We start from the raw sequence: 20993 nt of genomic DNA, 5'->3' as shown, positions 1-20993 counted from the left end.
CCGCCAATCATCTCAGATTGTTCTTTTTTGTTTCTTTTCTTCTTTATAGGCCGAAAAAAAGTCTCAATCTGGAGACTTGGCTTATATTACAGAACTGTCCGAAAAAATCCTCCGTGTACTAGAACTTCCGGACCGCTCGTCGGACCGCCAGGTAAGCAGCGTCGGACTGGAGCACCTTGGGCCCACCATAGAAAATCATTCTTGGGGCCCACTATGTAGCTACAAAGAAATAAATACAAGACCACCAATTGTGGGGTAAAATACTAATATCAGGGTGTAATATAAGGTAGTACACTTCTTAATTATATAGCACTGGTTGGAGTAGCCCCATCATAGAATATAAAGTAGGCCCCTCATAGAATAAAAAGTAGCCCCCTCATAGAATTTAATGTAGCCCCCTCATAGAATATAATATAGCCCCCTCATAGAATAAAAAGTAGCCCCCTCATAGAATTTAATGTAGCCCCCTCATAGAATATAATGTAGCCCCCTCACAGAATTTAATGTAGCCCCCTCATAGAATATAATGTAGCCCCCTCATAGAATAAAAAGTAGCCCCCTCATAGAATTTAATGTAGCCCCCTCATAGAATATAATATAGCCCCCTCATAGAATAAAAAGTAGCCCCCTCATAGAATATAATGCAGCCCCCGTCATAGAATATAAAGTAGCCCCCTCATAGAATATAATGTAGCCCCCTCATAGAATTTAATGTAGCCCCCTCATAGAATATAATGCAGCCCCCCCCATAGAATATAATGCAGCCCCCATAGAATATAATGTAGCCCCCCTCATAGAATTTAATGTAGCCCCCTCATAGAATATAATGCAGCCCCCCTTATAGAATATAATGCAGCCCCCCATAGAATATAATGTAGCCCCCCCATAGAATATAGTTTAGCACCTCAAAGAATATAATGTAGCTCCCTCATAGGGTATAATGAAGCCTCCCATAGAATATAATGTAGCCCCCTCAGAGTATAATGCAGCACCCCTCATAGGGTTTAATGCAGTCCACTCATGGGGTATAATGCAGTCCCCCTCCTAGGGTATAATGCAGCACCCCTCATAGGGTATAATGCAGCACCCCTTCATATGGTATAATGCAGCCACCCTCATAGAGTATAATGTAGCCCTCCCCAAAGGGTATAATGCAATCCTCCCTTATAAGGTATAATGCAGCCCTCCCTCATATGGTATAATGTAGCCCTACCTCATAGGGTATAATGCAGCCCCCTCATAGGGAATAATGCAGCCTCCCTATAGGGTATAATGCAGCCCCCCTCATAGAGTATAATGTAGCCCCCTCATAGGGTATAATGCAGCCCACTCATGGGGTATAATGCAGCCCCCCTCATAGGGTATAATGCAACTCTCCCTCATAGGGTATACTTCAGCGACCCTCATAGGGTATAAAGTAGCCCACTCATAGGGTATAATGCAGCCCCCTCATAGGTTATAATGCAGGCCCCTTCATAGGATATAATGCAGCCCACTCATAGGGTATAATGCAGCTCCCCTTATATGGTATAATGCAGCCCCCCTCATAGGGTATAATGCAATCCCCCTAATAGGTTATAATGCAGCCCCCCTCATAGGGTATACTGTAGCCCTCCCTCATAGGGTATAATGCAGCCCCCCTCTTAGGGTATAATGCAGCCCCCCACAGAATAGAATGCAGCCCCCCATAGAATTTAATGTAGACCCTCATAGAGTATAATGCATTCCCAAATTGAATGTAGCTCCACAGTCCTACAGTATTATGGCCACCAGGACTCACTCACTGACATATATATATATATATATATATATATATATATATATATATATATATATAAACAAACACAATCCTCACCTCTCCTCCTTGTTCCCCACTGATCCCGGCTCTGCTCCGGTATCAGCAGCTGCACTGCCATTTGCCCAACACACAGCGGGTACGCGATGAAGTGACGTCATCACACACCTTCAGTGTCAGAGGCAGAGGGGAATGATGGGAGATGGAGCGTCGTCTGATGCTCTCTCCTCCATTATTGCTTTCATCTGTGATGCCGATACAGTTGAATGTGGTGCACACTGGGGAGGAGTGCTGGCATTAGGCCCCCCTGACTTACAGGCCCCATAGTGGCCGCTTGGGCTGGGGCCCCTGGGTGAGCGGGGGCCCTGGTCTGCCAGCCATGATAGGGGGCAGTGTTAGACTCAGCCTGTGGCTAACACTGCCCGCTATTAAAGTGAAATTAATATTCACCGCTCTCCACGCCCATGGGGGTGTGGTGTTGAGAGAAGATTCATTTCTTTTTAGCAGCGGGGACAGGCTTTAGCTGCAGCAGCCTGTCACCCACTGCTGCTCCGCTGGCATCAGGCGGGTCCCCCTGACTCACGGGCCCCATAGCAGCTGCATGGTCTGCCGCTTCTAGCAATACGCCACTGGCTAGGGCCCCTGGAGCAGCAGGAGCCCTAGGCAGCTGCCTGCCCTGTATGCCAGCAGGTGTCAATGCCTGGGCCCCCTGGAGAATCCTCCAGTTCTCTGGAGGGCCAGTTGGACCCTTCCGGTAAGGAGCCATCAATTGGTGCATCAGTAAATGTTGGCTTCATCCATCCTGATTGATGGATTTGGGGATTTAGTGAAATCTTCCACATATTAATTATCTCTATTATATCTATTAGGAAACACCAGAAGGCGACGACGAATATGGGGAGAATGTGACCCTGGAAATCCCTGACTCTAATAGGAGTCAGCTGGAGCCGAGCAGCGATCTGATTGCAGGTGAGCCGATCACATGACCGTCTACAAGGAATCTCCAGATATTACACAGCAGGGAATAATGGTGGATTTACTCTCTACTCCGTGAAATGGGACCTGTCAGCACATAATACATATAGGAGTGGTGGGATGACGGCGGAGGACGTTCCCCCCATTATATCCAGATATTACACAGCAGGGAATAATGGCGGATTTACTCTCTACTCCATGTAATGGGGACCTGTCAGCACATGATACATATAGGAGTGGTGGGATGATGGCAGAGGACGTTCCCCCCATTATATCCAGATATTACACAGCAGGGAATAATGGTGGATTTACTCTCTACTCCATGTAATGGGGACCTGTCAGCACATGATACATATAGGAGTGGTGGGATGACGGCAGAGGACGTTCCCCCCATTATATCCAGATATTACACAGCAGGGAATAATGGTGGATTTACTCTCTACTCCATGTAATGGGGACCTGTCAGCACATGATACATATAGGAGTGGTGGGATGACGGCGGAGGACGTTCCCCCCATTATATCCAGACATTACACAGCAGGGAATAATGGTGGATTTACTCTCTACTCCATGTAATGGGGACCTGTCAGCACATTATACATATAGGAGTGGTGGGATGACGGCGGAGGACGTTCCCCCCATTATATCCAGATATTACACAGCAGGGAATAATGGCGGATTTACTCTCTACTCCATGTAATGGGGACCTGTCAGCACATTATACATATAGGAGTGGTGGGATGACGGCGGAGGACGTTCCCCCCATTATATCCAGATATTACACAGCAGGGAATAATGGCGGATTTACTCTCTACTCCATGTAATGGGGACCTGTCAGCACATGATACATATAGGAGTGGTGGGATGACGGCGGAGGACGTTCCCCCCATTATATCCAGATATTACACAGCTGGGAATAATGGTGGATTTACTCTCTACTCCATGTAATGGGGACCTGTCAGCACATGATACATATAGGAGTGGTGGGATGACGGCGGAGGACGTTCCCCCCATTATATCCAGACATTACACAGCAGGGAATAATGGTGGATTTACTCTCTACTCCATGTAATGGGGACGTGTCAGCACATGATACATATAGGAGTGGAGGGATGACGGCGGAGGACGTTCCCCCCATTATATCCAGATATTACACAGCATGGAATAATGGCGGATTTACTCTCTACTCCATGTAATGGGGACCTGTCAGCACATGTTACATATAGGAGTGGTGGGATGATGGCGGAGGACGTTCCCCCCATTATATGCAGATATTATACAGCTGGGAATAATGGTGGATTTACTCTCTACTCCATGTAATGGGGACCTGTCAGCACATGATACATATAGGAGTGGTGGGATGACGGCGGAGGATGTTCCCCCCATTATATCCAGATATTACACAGCAGGGAATAATGGCGGATTTACTCTCTACTCCATGTAATGGGGACCTGTCAGCACATGATACATATAGGAGTGGTGGGATGACGTCGGAGGACGTTCCCCCCATTATATCCAGATATTACACAGCAGAGAATAATGGCGGATTTACTCTCTACTCCATGTAATGGGACCTGTCAGCACATGATACATATAGGAGTGGTGGGATGACGGCGGAGGACGTTGCCCCCATTATATCCAGATATTACATAGCAGGGAATAATGGCGGATTTACTCTCTACTCCATGTAATGGGACCTGTCAGCACATGATACATATAGGAGTGGTGGGATGACAGTAGAGGACGTTCCCCCCATTATATCCAGATATTACATAGCAGGGAATAATGGCGGATTTACTCTCTACTCCATGTAATGTGACCTGTCAGCACATGATACATATAGGAGTGGTGGGATGACGGCGGAGGACGTTCCCCCCATTATATCCAGATATTACACAGCAGGGAATAATGGTGGATTTACTCTCTACTCCATGTAATGGGGACCTGTCAGCACATGATACATATAGGAGTGGTGGGATGACAGTAGAGGACGTTCCCCCCCATTATATCCAGATATTACACAGCAGGGAATAATGGCGGATTTACTCTCTACTCCATGTAATGGGGACCTGTCAGCACATGATACATATAGGAGTGGTGGGATGACGGCGGAGGACGTTCCCCCCATTATATCCAGATATTACACAGCTGGGAATAATGGCGGATTTACTCTCTACTCCATGTAATGGGACCTGTCAGCACATGATACATATAGGAGTGGTGGGATGACGGCGGAGGACGTTCCCCCCATTATATCCAGATATTACACAGCAGGGAATAATGGTGGATTTACTCTCTACTCCATGTAATGGGGACCTGTCAGCACATGATACATATAGGAGTGGTGGGATGACGGCGGAGGACGTTCCCCCCATTATATCCAGATATTACACAGCAGGGAATAATGGCGGATTTACTCTCTACTCCATGTAATGGGGACCTGTCAGCACATGATACATATAGGAGTGGTGGGATGATGGCGGAGGACGTTCCCCCCATTATATCCAGATATTACAAAGCAGGGAATAATGGTGGATTTACTCTCTACTCCATGTAATGGGGACCTGTCAGCACATGATACATACAGGAGTGGTGGGATGACGGCGGAGGACGTTCCCCTTTAATAAAAAGTATTTCTTTGCTGAAATCCAATGTGCCAGTCAGGAGAAATGTAACATAGAAGCCATATGCAAATCAGGATGGAAGTGCACTGGGGGCAGGGACGAAGGAGTCCGAGTGCAGTGACACGCCCCCAGTGCACTTCCAGGATAATTTGCATATGGCTGCTATGCTTCAGCTCTCTTCCCATCACTCACATGTGCAGTGAGGGTGGGGGCTCCTCATTCATGTGGTGATTGGGGGTCCGCCACCACTTACATTACCTTTATCTGTGGGTGCGCTGTACGTTCTCATATGTAGAGTCCCCATATAACGAGTATTATTCCCATTTTCAGACGTCTTGTCATTTCTCCCTTATATTACGGTATTATGTATGTAGGACTGATATCGACTAATACATTTTATTTTCTCATCACGTTATCATTATTTTAGTACCATCAGCGCTGGCGAATCCCAACAGTGGAATCTGTAAGATCCCGGAGATCCAAGAATCCGCCGATGTAAGTATCATAGAGATATGGGGGTGTCTGTGTATCACCAGATCATGGGGTGTGAGTGACCCGTCCAGTATTATCCCCATATAACCATGGGACGGCTCTGTTCTAAGTGTAGAGGACACTGTGGTCTTAGAGAATGGCATTTATATTAAATGGAATCTGTCACCAGGTTTATGCTGTAGCATAATGTAGGGACAGAGACCCTGATTCCAGCGATATATCACTTAATTTACTGGGGTCAGCAGATGTGATAATATCCCTGTCTTCTCTGCTGCAGATCTAGCAGAGCTCTGAATGCTGAACCTTGTAGAACACCGCCCACACCACTGATTGGCAGCTTTTCTGTATACACTGTGCATAGGCAGAAATCTGCTATACCGTGGTGGTGGGTTTACAGAGTACTAGGACAACATGGCATGAGACACATAGTCCTAGTGATAATCTCCGGCTGATAAAACACTGATTTTATTAAAGCAACAGCAGAAAGTCTAGTAAGTAACACATCGCTGGAATCAGGGTCTCTTCCCCTATATCATAACTGCTCCCAGATTACATAGCACAGACCTGCTGACAGATTCTCTGCAAGTTCTACCCTGTGTGATCTCGCGTTTTATCCAGCACTTTACAATTATATCGATATATAGAGGATCCGCTTTATATTTCATCCGTGTCTGCAGAGCGTCGGCTCGTATCGTCCCCTACATCGGATCAGTGTAAATTAGCTGGGACATAATATAGGAGGAAAAGTTATTACATCCTGAGATGTTTTCCAGCATCTTACCAAGACAACAACGAAAAAAAAGGGCGAGTGATAGTCAGGAAGACAATTGTAACAATTTTTATTGAAAATACATATAAAATAACAAGTATATAATAAAAAAATCTTACATGTAAGGACAAGATTGAATGAGAAGCCAAATGAGAACAGAAAAAACGACCCTCCATAATGCTGGTGAAGTGGATATGGGGAGTGAATCCTGGAGCTAGTGTGAGGAGATTAGTAGAAAGAAATGCCCCCATAAAGTGCTGGTGCAGATCTAAGGACAAGCACCATAAAGTGCTGGTGCTAGTGCAGATCTTAGGACATGCACCATAAAGTGCTGATGCTAGTGCAAATCTTAAGACATGCACCATAAAGTGCTGGTGCTAGCGCAGATCTTAGGACATGCACCATAAAGTGCTGGTGCTAGTGCAAATCTTAGGACATGCACCATAAAGTGCTGGTGCTAGTGCAGATCTTAGGACATGCACCATAAAGTGCTGGTGCTAGTGCAGATCTTAGGACATGCACCATAAAGTGCTGGTGCTAGTGCAAATCTTAGGACATGCACCATAAAGTGCTGGTGCTAGCGCAGATCTTAGGACATGCACCATAAAGTGCTGGTGCTAGTGCAAATCTTAGGACATGCACCATAAAGTGCTGGTGCTAGTGCAGATCTTAGGACATGCACCATAAAGTGCTGGTGCTAGCGCAGATCTTAGGACATGCACCATAAAGTGCTGGTGCTAGTGCAAATCTTAGGACATGCACCATAAAGTGCTGGTGCTAGCGCAGATCTTAGGACATGCACTATAAAGTGCTGGTGCTAGTGCAGATCTTAGGACATGGTTTTCTTGGGAGGATGGAATACAAATGATATAATTTTCGGGTTATGAAGGTGAAACCTTATCACATACTAGTAGTGGAACACTAAACCACCCCAGCAAAATCAAGTCCACAGCTCCCGAGGAAGCCCATTCAAAACGCGCGTTGGGGCTGGCTGAGCGACCCATCCTAGCGGGATACTATGGGGAATATCCTGGACTGATGGGGTAGACGTCATTGTTTGATATGTACTTGATTTATACTCACACTAGCTCCAGGATTCACTCCACATATCCACTTCACTAGCATTATGGAGGGTCGCTATTTCTGTTCTCATTTGGCTTCTCATTCCATCTTGTCCTTACATGTAAGATTTTTTATTATATACTTGTTGTTTTATATGTATTTTCAATAGACATTGTTACAATTGTCTTCAGGACTATCACTCGCCCTTTTTTCGTTGTTGTTTTGGTTAGTATTTGTGGAGTGTCCTTGAAATATTGGGCGCATTATACTCACTGGGTCATGGCGCTGATTTCATTATCTATACTATTATGGTTTCTGCTTTAGTATTATTGTATTCAGCTTCTATATCTTAGTATTATTTCTTATTCTTTTCTAGGACTTGATTAAATCATTGATCCCGGCAGGAGAGCCGCGTATAAGCGACTATGAAACTATCAAACTGATCAGCAGCGGTGCTTTTGGGTGAGATTTCTATTAACATAATCCCCATTTCTCAGGGTTCCCTATGACAATGCTTCGGCCTCTGTGCTCTGCCATTCAGTGTTATCATAGGGAGAAGATCTGAGTCCACATCACTGTCCACATCTCAATGTCACTATTCAGCTCCATTATATACAGCAGAGCGAACTGATCTGTAACACATCTGTCTGTAAGGAAAGGGATGATATCATAGAATACATGACACCCACCGGTCCTAGACCTTCTCTGTTCTTATGCTTCCTCCTGATCTTTCGGGGCCCCATTATGAAGCTGGTAATAGTGATTGGCTGCACACGGTCACGTGAGGGGTGACGCGATACTGACGCCGATGACATCTCCACCCTCCACCATGACCATGTCAGTCCAATCACTGGCCTCAGCAGCAGAAGGGAGAACAACCAAAGACAGAGGATGGCGGACTGCAGTGATGGACCGGGGAAGGACCAAGACAAGTGGGTGTAATGTGTTTAATTACTTTTTATCGTCTTCTTGTCCCTCCATTATTTATTCTGCCTTGGGCTGTGGAGAAAGACTAAAAACCATCTTCTTACAACAATTGGAGCAATTTACATTTTGACTAATTATTATTGTTACTGACTTGTATCTACTGGTCGGTTATAGCGAATCTGCCCAAGATGAATGTCAGCAGATTCTCTCATCTATAATGTGACCTGGTGAGGGCAGACGGGGCGCGGTGCGACCTCCCATCATCTATGTAGTGTTATTTCATGGATTTCTAGATGTGGATTTCTAGTGATGGCCGGACTGCTGCCATTAATCATTAGTACAAATGATCACGTAATGACTTCTATATCCAGACTGTTAAGGGTTCATTATAAACCATGGATTCTCCTTCTCTCCAGGGCCGTCTGCTTAGTGCGCCATAAGGGATCACAAAACATCTTTGCTATGAAGAAAATGGCCAAGAGGAACCTGACTACTTCTAATAAAATGGAAAGGACATATATCGAGAGGGACATCCTAACATTCGCAGATTGTCCCTTTGTGGTCTCCATGCTCTGCTCCTTCCCTACTAGATATCACCTGTGTATGGTCATGGAGTATGTAGGAGGTAGGACACGAACATTGTGTAGTATTCAACTCATGTCTGCTGACATCTTATCACCTCTCATATCATTAAGACTTGTCCCCGTGGATGTTACATTCCCACAGAGCATTTACTATAGGTTGTCTATTAAAGTCATTGATGTGTGTGATCTCCCCGTATGTCCGCACTGAGAACGTCAGTATCTCCAGGTGTAGACCAGATACGAGATCACTTTATGTCATGAGCTACTTGGACGACAATTTCATCATGACCTCAGACTAATATTATGTACATTATATCTTTATATATTATCCCCTGCCCCAATGTTTCCACTCACTTCTCTTCATACATCATGGTGCTCCGCTGTATAAACCCCTCACCGGTCATATTTCCTTTCTTCTGTAGGTGGAGACTGTGCGACCCTTCTAAGCACCAGGGGTCCTTTCTCTGTCCCGATGGCCCGCTTGTACTTTGCAGAAGCAGTCCTTGGTGTGGAATACCTGCATAGTCACGGTGTGGTGCACAGAGACCTGAGGCCACAGAAGTAAGTGAATACCTGTAGTATAACAAAGGGGGGGGAGTTATCCTTTATTATCTCACGGTCTATGAAGCTAAAATCATCTTCTCTTTCACAGCCTCCTGATAACATCTACTGGACATATTAAAATTACCGACTTTGGATGTTCAAAACTTGGTGTCATGATACCAAACACCAACACCTACAAGCAATCAGCAGAGAACATCTCCAGAGAGTTCCAGGACCATGAGGTCAGCATTACCTACAGGAACTTAGCTTGTTCTGTACAAATCTCATAACTCTATTTTGTCTTCCCTACGTTCTTCATTTCTAGAGAGCTTTTCCACTGATATTTTATCTTCTGTAATTCTGATTTTATGTCAAGAGCTTGTCATAATAATAGTTTCATCGATTCTCATTGCTTTTTTCTGTTGGTTTCTAGGAGTGTGGCAGCCCTTATTACACAGCCCCTGAGGTCATCCTGAAGAACGCCTATGGAAGACCTGTTGACTGGTGGGATATGGGCATCATATTAAATGAATTTTTCATGGGAATTGCACCATTTGATGGGGCTTCCCTATCTGAGTTTTATGAAAATGTTGTCACTGGTAAGTAAAATAATCTGATCATTGCTTTTACTGGTTATCTTGGTTTAGTTACTTCCTTTGCTTTATCTTACAGTCCTGTAAATAGGTTTTATGTTCTTTAATTTTCTATATAACAGGAAATATCATTTGGGATCATCATTACAGTCCTCCACCCGATGCTAAGGACCTCATCACTCAGCTGCTGAAAACAAATCCTGTGGATAGACTTGGGACAGGTAACAGATACAATAATATCAATATTCCCTTGTTACACCGAGGACACATCACTAATGTCCATGAGGAACATTAATTCTCTATCAGCTTCTCCATTTATAGTTCTCTTTGCTAAAATTTTCATTCTATTTCCTACATGTCTGCTCAGTTGTGTAATTAGTTCAAATTAAGATACGTTGTTCAGATATGAAGTTGTCTCTGACAATGTCCGCATCACTTTTGTTTTCCTTTATCCAGGAGGAGCTTTTGAGATCAAGGGTCATCCATTTCTTAATGACTTAGACTTTGACACCCTTCTAAGTCAAAATCCGGTGTACGTTCCTCACCTTGCATCAGATGTGGACACCAGCCTATTTATCAGTAAGTAGGAGACGTCATCTAAACTAAGTATCTGTTTGCCTCGTCTTCCTTATTTTGTGACAATTGGTTCCCATTAATAAATGGTGACTGTGTTATACTGACAACCTCTAATAACACTTCATTACCTATGTCTTGCAGACCATTCTAATATGGAAAAACATCTGGTCTCAGAGGGTGAGAAGGGCATAAGTGAGGACAATGAGAGCCTTGTCTTCAAAAATTTTACATCATCTTCTGAAAGGCTTTCTAAAGTAAGTATGTGTTAATACATCCAAAATATATATAAAAGACCTATGAAGGTAGACATACAATTATTTAATATCTTATTGCTTCCGCATGTAGCTCTGTACCACCGTTACCAGGATGAAGATTAATGAGAATCCCAAGTCTTCTCCAGATCATACCCAAGAATCCAGCACAAATATTTCAGAAATGTGAGTAGATTATGGGGTCATTATTGGGAGGTCTAGGCTGATTTATGTGCACAACACCAAATATAGGACATAATTACCATAGTATCAAATGCAGAATCCACCATCCCAAGGCTAGAGGAAACCGCTCGTGATAACAGCCCATATCTGCGTACCTGTGACCGGTCATGCATTTTTCATGCTGCCTACACTGTAGGAGAGATGTATTATTACATGCCAGACATTCTTAATTCCGCTCCAATCTATAGAAGGTAGCGTTGAGCAGAAGACCTTCCCCACTATGGCAGTCATATGTCTTATTAGGCCCATTAGTCCATGTTCTTCTAGTGAGACAACCCCTTTTATACTGTGTTTTCTTGCAATTTACATGTTTTTATTCTTCGAAACAGGCAGAAAGAATCTGATGACGACGCTATTATCATCTTGTCATCCTCGTCCCCACTATCAGGTATGTCCATGTCTACAGCACCAACAATGGGAATGTTGACTTCAAGGCTCAAATATATCCACATGGTTTTTCTGTAATAGGTCTCCTATGTTATCCATGTTTCATGGATCCCAATTATGTTGCCCATGGGCCCATACTGTACCTCTAGTTCCCTAATTTTGTAGTTTCTTTCATGGATTCTGTGAGATACGTTGTAGCGTCCAGTAACCTCCATCATCATAAGGTGACATAATCTCTTATAGTAGAATATCATCAGTGATGCACCACATGGTGGCACACAGGGCCCTTACTGCTCTAGATCAGTGACACATCTAATGCCCCTCAGATGGGATTATGTACATTATATAGGACTTATTCTGCCCTATTATGATATAACTAGATGGTAGCCCGATTCTAACGCATCGAGTATTCTAGAATATGTATGTAGTTTATTTATGAAGATTTTAGAATAATACATTGAATACACAGTCTTCGGCCGGCCGCCACCAATTAGCGAAGCGTGGTTCTATTCCCGCGCCAATTCGTGGCCGGACTCCGCTTGTCTGATTGTTCGCGGCCGGCCACATAGTATGTAGCACAGCCACGTAGTATATAACAGCCCACGTAGTAAATAGCACAGCCACGAAGTATATTGCACAGCCACATAGTATATTGCACAGCCACGTAGTATATTGCACAGCCACGCAGTATATAGCACAGCCACGTAGTATATCGCACAGCCCAAGGAGTATATAGCACAGCCCACGGAGTATATAGCACAGCCACGTAGTATATAACACAGCCCACGGAGTGTATAACAGCCCACATAGCATATAACACAGCCACATAGTTTATAATAGCCCATGTAGCATATAACATAGCCCACGTAGCGTATAACAGCCCACGTAGTGTATAACACAGGCCAAGTAGTGTATAACACAGGCCACGTAGTGTATAACACAGGCCACATAGTGTATAACACAGCCCACGTAGTGTATAACACAGCCCATGTAGTGTATAGCACAGCCATGTAGTGTTTTGCACAGCCACATAGTACATTGCACAGCCCACGTAGTATATTGCACAGCCCACGTAGTATATTGCACAGCCCAGTTAGTATATTGCACAGCCCACGTAGTATATAGCACAGCCCACGCAGTATATTGCACAGCCCACGCAGTATATTGCACAGCCCACGCAGTATATTGCACAGCCCACATAGTATATTGCACAGCCCACGTAGTATATTGCACAGCCCATGCAGTATATAGCACAGCCCACGCAGTATATTGCACAGCCCACGCAGTATATTGCACAGCCCACGCAGTATATTGCACAGCCCACATAGTATATTGCACAGCCCACATAGTATATTGCACAGCCCACGCAGTGTATTGCACAGCCCACGCAGTATATAGCACAGCCCACGCAGTATATTGCACAGCCCACGTACTATATTGCACAGCCCAGTTAGTATATTGCACAGCCCACGCAGTATATTGCACAGCCCACGCAGTATATTGCACAGCCCACGCAGTATATTGCACAGCCCACATAGTATATTGCACAGCCCACATAGTATATTGCACAGCCCATGCAGTGTATTGCACAGCCCACGCAGTATATAGCACAGCCCACGCAGTATATTGCACAGCCCACGTACTATATTGCACAGCCCAGTTAGTATATTGCACAGCCCACGTAGTATATTGAACAGCCCAGTTAGTATATTGCACAGCCCACGTAGTATATAGCACAGCCCACGCAGTATATTGCACAGCCAATGCAGTGTATTGCACAGCCCACGTAGTATATAGCACAGCCCACATAGTATATTGCACAGCCCAGTTAGTATATTGCACAGCCCACGTAGTATATTGCACAGCCCACACAGTATATTGCACAGCCCATATAGTATATTGCACAGCCCACGTAGTATATTGCACAGCCCATGCAGTGTATTGCACAGCCCACACAGTATATAGCACAGCCCACGTAGTATATTGCACAGCCCACGTAGTATATTGCACAGCCCACGTACTATATTGCACAGCCCACGTAGTATATAGCAATGTGGGCATCATATCCCTGTTAAAAAAAGAATTAAAGTAAAAAATAGTTATATACTCACCTTCCGTTGGCCCACGGATCCAGGCGAAGCGCTTACCGATGATCCTCGCACACTCCAGTCTCAAGAGTGCATTGCGGTCTTGCAAGATGATGACGTAGCGGTCTCGCGAGATCGCAATGCAAGGAGCGGTCAACGGAGCGTCGCGAGGAGAGGGAAAGGCCTATTCTGGATCCGAGGGGCCGACGGACGGTGAGTATATAACTATTTTTTATTTTTTTTATTATTTTTAACATTAGATCTTTTTACTATTGATGCTGCATAGGCATCATCAATAGTAAAAAGTTGGTCACGCAGGGTTAATAGCTGCGTTAACGGAGTGCATTACACCGCGGCATAACGCGGCTCGTTAACGCTGCCATTAACCCTGTGTGAGCGCTGACTGGGGGGGGAGTATGGACTGCGGGCACTGACTGCGGGGAGTAAGGAACGGCCATTTTGCCGCCGGACTGTGCCCATCACTGATTGGTCATGGCTGTTTTGCCGCAACCAATCAGCGACTTGGGATTTCCGTTACAGACAGACAGAAAGACGGAAGTGACCCTTAGACAATTATACAGTAGATACCAGATTATCAGGACTATAGGAGACAGGACTAGAACAATCCTACTATATACAGGAGACAAAGCAGATCCCATTAGGATACGTCATTACTGAGGTTTTTATTTTACTTTCTGATTAGAATTTCCAGCTCAGGAGGAAAGAAAATCTCCAATAAATCTGAGTAAAGACGAAGAAACATCAGAAAATGGAAAAAAGGGGAAAAAGAGACGAGGTAAGTGTGAGAATCAGCTCCATGTTGTGTGATGTCAGTGAGAATAATTCATGTGGAGCAGATGTCATCTGTCAGTGATGGGATTATCACATGTATGATGGCTGACAATGATCCCTGACCTCACATGTATGATGGCTGACAATGATCCCTGACCTCACATGTATGATGGCTGACAATGATCCCTGACCTCACATGTATGATGGCTGACAATGATCCCTGACCTCACATGTATGATGGCTGACAATGATCCCTGACCTCACATGTATGATGGCTGACAATGATCCCTGACCTCACATGTATGATGGCTGACAATGATCCCTGACCTCACATGTATGATGGCTGACAATGATCCCTGACCTCACATGTATGATGGCTCACAATGATCCCTGACCTCACATGTATGATGGCTCACAATGATCCCTGACCTCACATGTGTGATGGCTGACAATGATCCCTGACCTCACATGTGTGATGGCTGACAATGATCCCTGACCTCACATGTGTGATGGCTGACAATGATCCCTGACCTCACATGTATGATGGCTGACAATGATCCCTGACCTCACATGTATGATGGCTGATAATGATCCCTGACCTCACATGTATGATGGCTGACAATGATCCCTGACCTCACATGTATGATGGCTGACAATGATCCCTGACCACACATGTATGATGGCTGACAATGATCCCTGACCTCACATGTATGATGGCTGACAATGATCCCTGACCTCACATGTATGATGGCTGACAATGATCCCTGACCTCACATGTATGATGGCTGACAATGATCCCTGACCTCACATGTATGATGGCTGACAATGATCCCTGACCTCACATGTATGATGGCTGACAATGATCCCTGTCCTCACATGTATGATGGCTGACAATGATCCCTGACCTCACATGTATGATGGCTGACAATGATCCCTGACCTCAAATGTATGATGGCTGACAATGATCCCTGACCTCACATGTATGATGGCTGACAATGATCCCTGACCTCACATGTATGATGGCTGACAATGATCCCTGACCTCACATGTATGATGGCTGACAATGATCCCTGACCTCACATGTATGATGGCTGACAATGATCCCTGACCTCACATGTATGATGGCTGACAATGATCCCTGACCTCACGTGTATGATGGCTGACAATGATCCCTGACCTCACGTGTATGATGGCTGACAATGATCCCTGACCTCACGTGTATGATGGCTGACAATGATCCCTGACCTCACGTGTATGATGGCTGACAATGATCCCTGACCTCACGTGTATGATGGCTGACAATGATCCCTGACCTCACGTGTATGATGGCTGACAATGATCCCTGACCTCACGTGTATGATGGATGACAATGATCCCTGACCTCACGTGTATGATGGCTGACAATGATCCCTGACCTCACGTGTATGATGGCTGACAATGATCCCTGACCTCACGTGTATGATGGCTGACAATGATCCCTGACCTCACGTGTATGATGGCTGACAATGATCCCTGACCTCACGTGTATGATGGCTGACAATGATCCCTGACCTCACATGTATGATGGCTGACAATGATCCCTGACCTCACATGTATGATGGCTGACAATGATCCCTGACCTCACATGTATGATGGCTGACAATGATCCCTGACCTCACATGTATGATGGCTGACAATGATCCCTGACCTCACATGTATGATGGCTGACAATGATCCCTGACCTCACATGTATGATGGCTGACAATGATCCCTGACCTCACGTGTATGATGGCTGACAATGATCCCTGACCTCACATGTATGATGGATGACAATGATCCCTGACCTCACATGTATGATGGCTGACAATGATCCCTGACCTCACATGTATGATGGCTGACAATGATCCCTGACCTCACGTGTGTGATGGCTGACAATGATCCCTGACCTCACATGTATGATGGCTGACAATGATCCCTGACCTCACGTGTATGATGGCTGACAATGATCCCTGATCTCACATGTAAAATGGAAAAAAGGGGAAAGAGACGAGGTAAGTGTGAGAATCAGCTCCATGTTGTGTGATGTCAGTGAGAATAATTCATGTGGAGCAGATGTCATCTGTCAGTGATGGGATTATCACATGTATGATGGCTGGCAATGATCCCTGACCTCACATGTATGATGGCTGACAATGATCCCTGACCTCACATGTATGATGGCTGACAATGATCCCTGATCTCACATGTATGATGGCTGACAATGATCCCTGATCTCACATGTATGATGGCTGACAATGATCCCTGACCTCACATGTATGATGGCTGACAATGATCCCTGACATCACATGTATGATGGCTGACAATGATCCCTGACCTCACATGTATGATGGCTGACAATGATCCCTGACCACACATGTATGATGGCTGACAATGATCCCTGACCTCACATGTATGATGGCTGACAATGATCCCTGACCTCACATGTATGATGGCTGACAATGATCCCTGACCTCACATGTATGATGGCTGACAATGATCCCTGACCTCACATGTATGATGGCTGACAATGATCCCTGACCTCACATGTATGATGGCTGACAATGATCCCTGTCCTCACATGTATGATGGCTGACAATGATCCCTGACCTCACATGTATGATGGCTGACAATGATCCCTGACCTCACATGTATGATGGCTGACAATGATCCCTGACCTCACATGTATGATGGCTGACAATGATCCCTGTCCTCACATGTATGATGGCTGACAATGATCCCTGACCTCACATGTATGATGGCTGACAATGATCCCTGACCACACATGTATGATGACTGACAATGATCCCTGACCTCACATGTATGATGGCTGACAATGATCCCTGACCTCACATGTATGATGGCTGGCAATGATCCCTGACCTCACATGTATGATGGCTGACAATGATCCCTGACCTCACATGTATGATGGCTGACAATGATCCCTGACCTCACATGTATGATGGCTGACAATGATCCCTGACCTCACATGTATGATGGCTGACAATGATCCCTGACCTCTGTGTGATAATATTCCTCTGCCGTGCAGCCACAGTGACCGCACAGTAGTATGGTGCCATATGGAGTCCCATCACTTACATTATATTTACTTCTGTTCTCACAGGTTCCGTCTTCCGCCGGATCTTATCATCCCACCGGCGCGGATTATCCAGGGCTGCTCGAGCATTTGCTTGTTGCGCCTGTTGCCCTAAAACCATCTGAAAGACAAGAAGTCCAGCAGATCCACCATCACTGCTTTTACTGATCACCTGGCATCTGACCCCGGCCGACTCCCTGACTATGATTGTCTCTACTGATTCTGTCCTTTATCCTTCTATCCTATTATTAATTACAAAAAAAAAATTGTCCTTCTATCCTATTATTAATTACCTGTATAGAAGGACCTTCACATTCTTCTACTGATCACCTGGCATCTGACCCCGGCTGACTCCCTGACTATGATTGTGTCTACTGGTTCTGTTCCTAGTTTCACCCCTCCCTTATCCTTCCATCCTATTATTAGTTATATGGGCAGCACGGTGGCTCAGTGGTTAGCACAGCAGCCTTGCAGCGCTGGGTTCAAATCCCACCTTGGACAACATCTGCAAAGAGTCTGTATGTTCTCTCCGTGTTTGCGTGGGTTTCCTCCGGGTTCTCCGGTTTCCTCCCACATTCCAAAGACATACTGATAGGGAATTTAGCACTATCTAAAAATAAAGATTATTATTAATTACAATACAAAATAAAAATACTTCTAGGTTTACTTACATTTTTTTCACATTTATCAAACGTAACTATGTATTCTGTTAACTGATAACATTCAGTCTTTATACAGATAGTGGCCGGTGGCCGGACCTTATTCTACAAACACTTATTACCTTTTGTGTCCAACACTCAGTGTCTGACATTGAACCTGGAACCTCTGAATGGTGAAACACCATGGAATAGCGACATCATTGTATTATTAGTATATAAAATACATCACAGTTTTACTTTTATGTTTTATGATATTGATCAGTTAAATGTTTTTAGTTCGTGTTTCCTCATTTTTCTCAATGACTCTCCCTAGACTGTGGTCATGTTTCAGGGGGCAGTAATAAGGCTATGGATGTGCCCGATATTCAGGGATCGTTTACTGTGAGGCTTTAGTCTATGGCCTTATACCCTGACATAGTCGTCCTAACTAGATCGTTAGACTGGCTCCATCATCGCCCTCTAAACTGTGGATAGAATTGGTATTAAAAAAAAACAACAACTTTGCTCACACACCGCCTGCTGAGATTTTCTGACAGCACTACCAAAACATACAATGAATAAATAACAGGACCAAGCAAAATGGATAACAACATATTGCACTACATCTCTTTTCATTATTAACACTTTTTTATGACATTTATTACCTTATACCCAGAACATAGATTAATAACAGCATAGGGAGGGAGAGTGGACAACTCTAATGTACAGTTGTGGCCAAAAGTACTGACACCCCTGCAATTCTGTCAGATAATACTCAGTTTCTCCCTTAAAATGATTGCAATCACAAATTCTTGGGTATTATTATCTTCATTTAATTTGTCTTCAATGAAAAAACACAAAAAGAATTGTCCTAAAGCCAAATTGGATATAATTCCACACCAAACATAAAAAAGGGGGTGGACAAAAGTATTGGCACTGTTCGAAAAATCATGTGATGCTTCTCTAATTTGTGTAATTAACAGCACCTGTCACTTACCTGTGGCACCTAACAGGTGTTGGCAATAACTGAATCACACTTGCAGCCAGTTGACATGGATTAAAGTTGACTCAACCTCTGTCCTGTGTCCTTGTGTGTACCACATTGAGCATGGAGAAAAGAATGAAGACCAAAGAACTGTCTGAGGACTTGAGAAACCAAATTGTGAGGAAGCATGAGCAATCTCAAGGCTACAGGTCCATCTCCAAAGACCTGAATGTTCCTGTGTCTACCGTGCGCAGTGTCATCAAGAAGTGTAAAGCCCATGTCACTGTGGCCACAGCAAAAAGCAGAGATGTTTTACCTGCTGAAGCCTCCAACTGAATGCACCAGCAGGGCGCAGCGGACCTGATGAATGATGGCAAACACACAGGTGTTTTGCACCTGTGTGTTTGCCATCATTCATCAGGTCCGTGGCGCCCTGCTGGTGCATTCAGTTGGAGGCTTCAGCAGGTAAAACATCTCTGCTTTTTGCTGTGACTTTTTTGAATTTTTTGGAGGATTTGTAAGTCCTCTTTTTGTGTTGGTGAGCTTTTATTCAATGTTTAGCGTTAGGACTGGCAAATTGTAAGGACCCGTGACGTGGGTTGCCAGCTTACGTATTGAGGCCCCAATATAAACTAATACCTTACATACATTGATATGTGGTTTTCTTTTTGCACTTTATCTTGCAGGGCGCAGTCGGACCATGATGGCTCTGTAAACTATTGGCCTCTGTTCACACAGCATGCATTTTGTAGCACTGGGCAGCCCGCCTGTATGTGCGTTACTAATAGGTTGCAAACCAGATGCCTTGCATTGCGTGTGTGAATTATGCCATATACAGACTAGTATCTCTTATCTTTTTGTGCACTAATGCCAAACAGCCAACACTGGATTGAAAGTGGTTGTTTCATCGGTATTTTTTGCACCTGTGTGTTTGCCATCATTCATCAGGTCCGCTGCGCCCTGCTGGTGCATTCAGTTGGAGGCTTCAGCAGGTAAAACATCTCTGCTTTTTGCTGTGACTTTTTTGAATTTTTTGGAGGATTTGTAAGTCCTCTTTTTGTGTCGGTGAGCTTTTAGCCCATGTCACTGTGGCTAACCTCCCTAGATGTGGACGGAAAAGGAAAATTGACAAGAGATTTCAACGCAAGATTGTGCGGATGTTGGATAAAGATCCTCAACTAACATCTAAACAAGTTCAAGCTGCCCTGCAGTCCGAGGGTACAACAGTGTCAACCCGTACTATCCGTCGGCGTCTGAATGAAAAGGGACTGTATGGTAGGAGGCCCAGGAAGACCCCACTTCTTACCCCGAGACATAAAAAAGCCAGGCTGGAGTTTGCCAAAACTTACCTGAAAAAGCCTAAAATGTTTTGGAAGAATGTTCTCTGGTCAGATGAGACAAAAGTAGAGCTTTTTGGGCAAAGGCATCAATGTCACGATTCACACCGTGACCGTCACCCCTACGTCACGGATCGGGGTGACTTTAGGCCAACAGACAGCTATCACATGTGAAGGGGGGCTTATCTTAGTTATCCCTCCACTTCTACAATGTGATGAAA

General features: G+C 44.6%; 2 long non-coding RNA genes across 2 annotated transcripts; one reads left to right on the top strand and one right to left on the bottom strand.

Moving 5' to 3' along the window:
* Positions 1-9736: 9736 nt before the first annotated feature.
* On the bottom strand, positions 9737-18417 carry LOC138657578 (uncharacterized). Its single transcript, XR_011317070.1, has 3 exons — positions 18306-18417; positions 17815-17933; positions 9737-9801 (listed from the first exon to the last, which is right to left on the bottom strand). It is a non-coding gene; the product is annotated as an uncharacterized lncRNA (long non-coding RNA).
* Positions 11098-14704, top strand: LOC138657577 (uncharacterized). Its single transcript, XR_011317069.1, has 4 exons — positions 11098-11194; positions 11286-11377; positions 11764-11822; positions 14612-14704. It is a non-coding gene; the product is annotated as an uncharacterized lncRNA (long non-coding RNA).
* Positions 18418-20993: the final 2576 nt, after the last annotated feature.

This window comes from Ranitomeya imitator, chromosome 1, assembly GCF_032444005.1.
Source record: "Ranitomeya imitator isolate aRanImi1 chromosome 1, aRanImi1.pri, whole genome shotgun sequence".
Classification (NCBI taxonomy): Eukaryota; Metazoa; Chordata; class Amphibia; order Anura; family Dendrobatidae; genus Ranitomeya; species Ranitomeya imitator.
The sequence above is the reverse complement of the archived record's forward strand: the minus strand, read 5'-3'. Positions and strand labels throughout refer to the sequence as shown.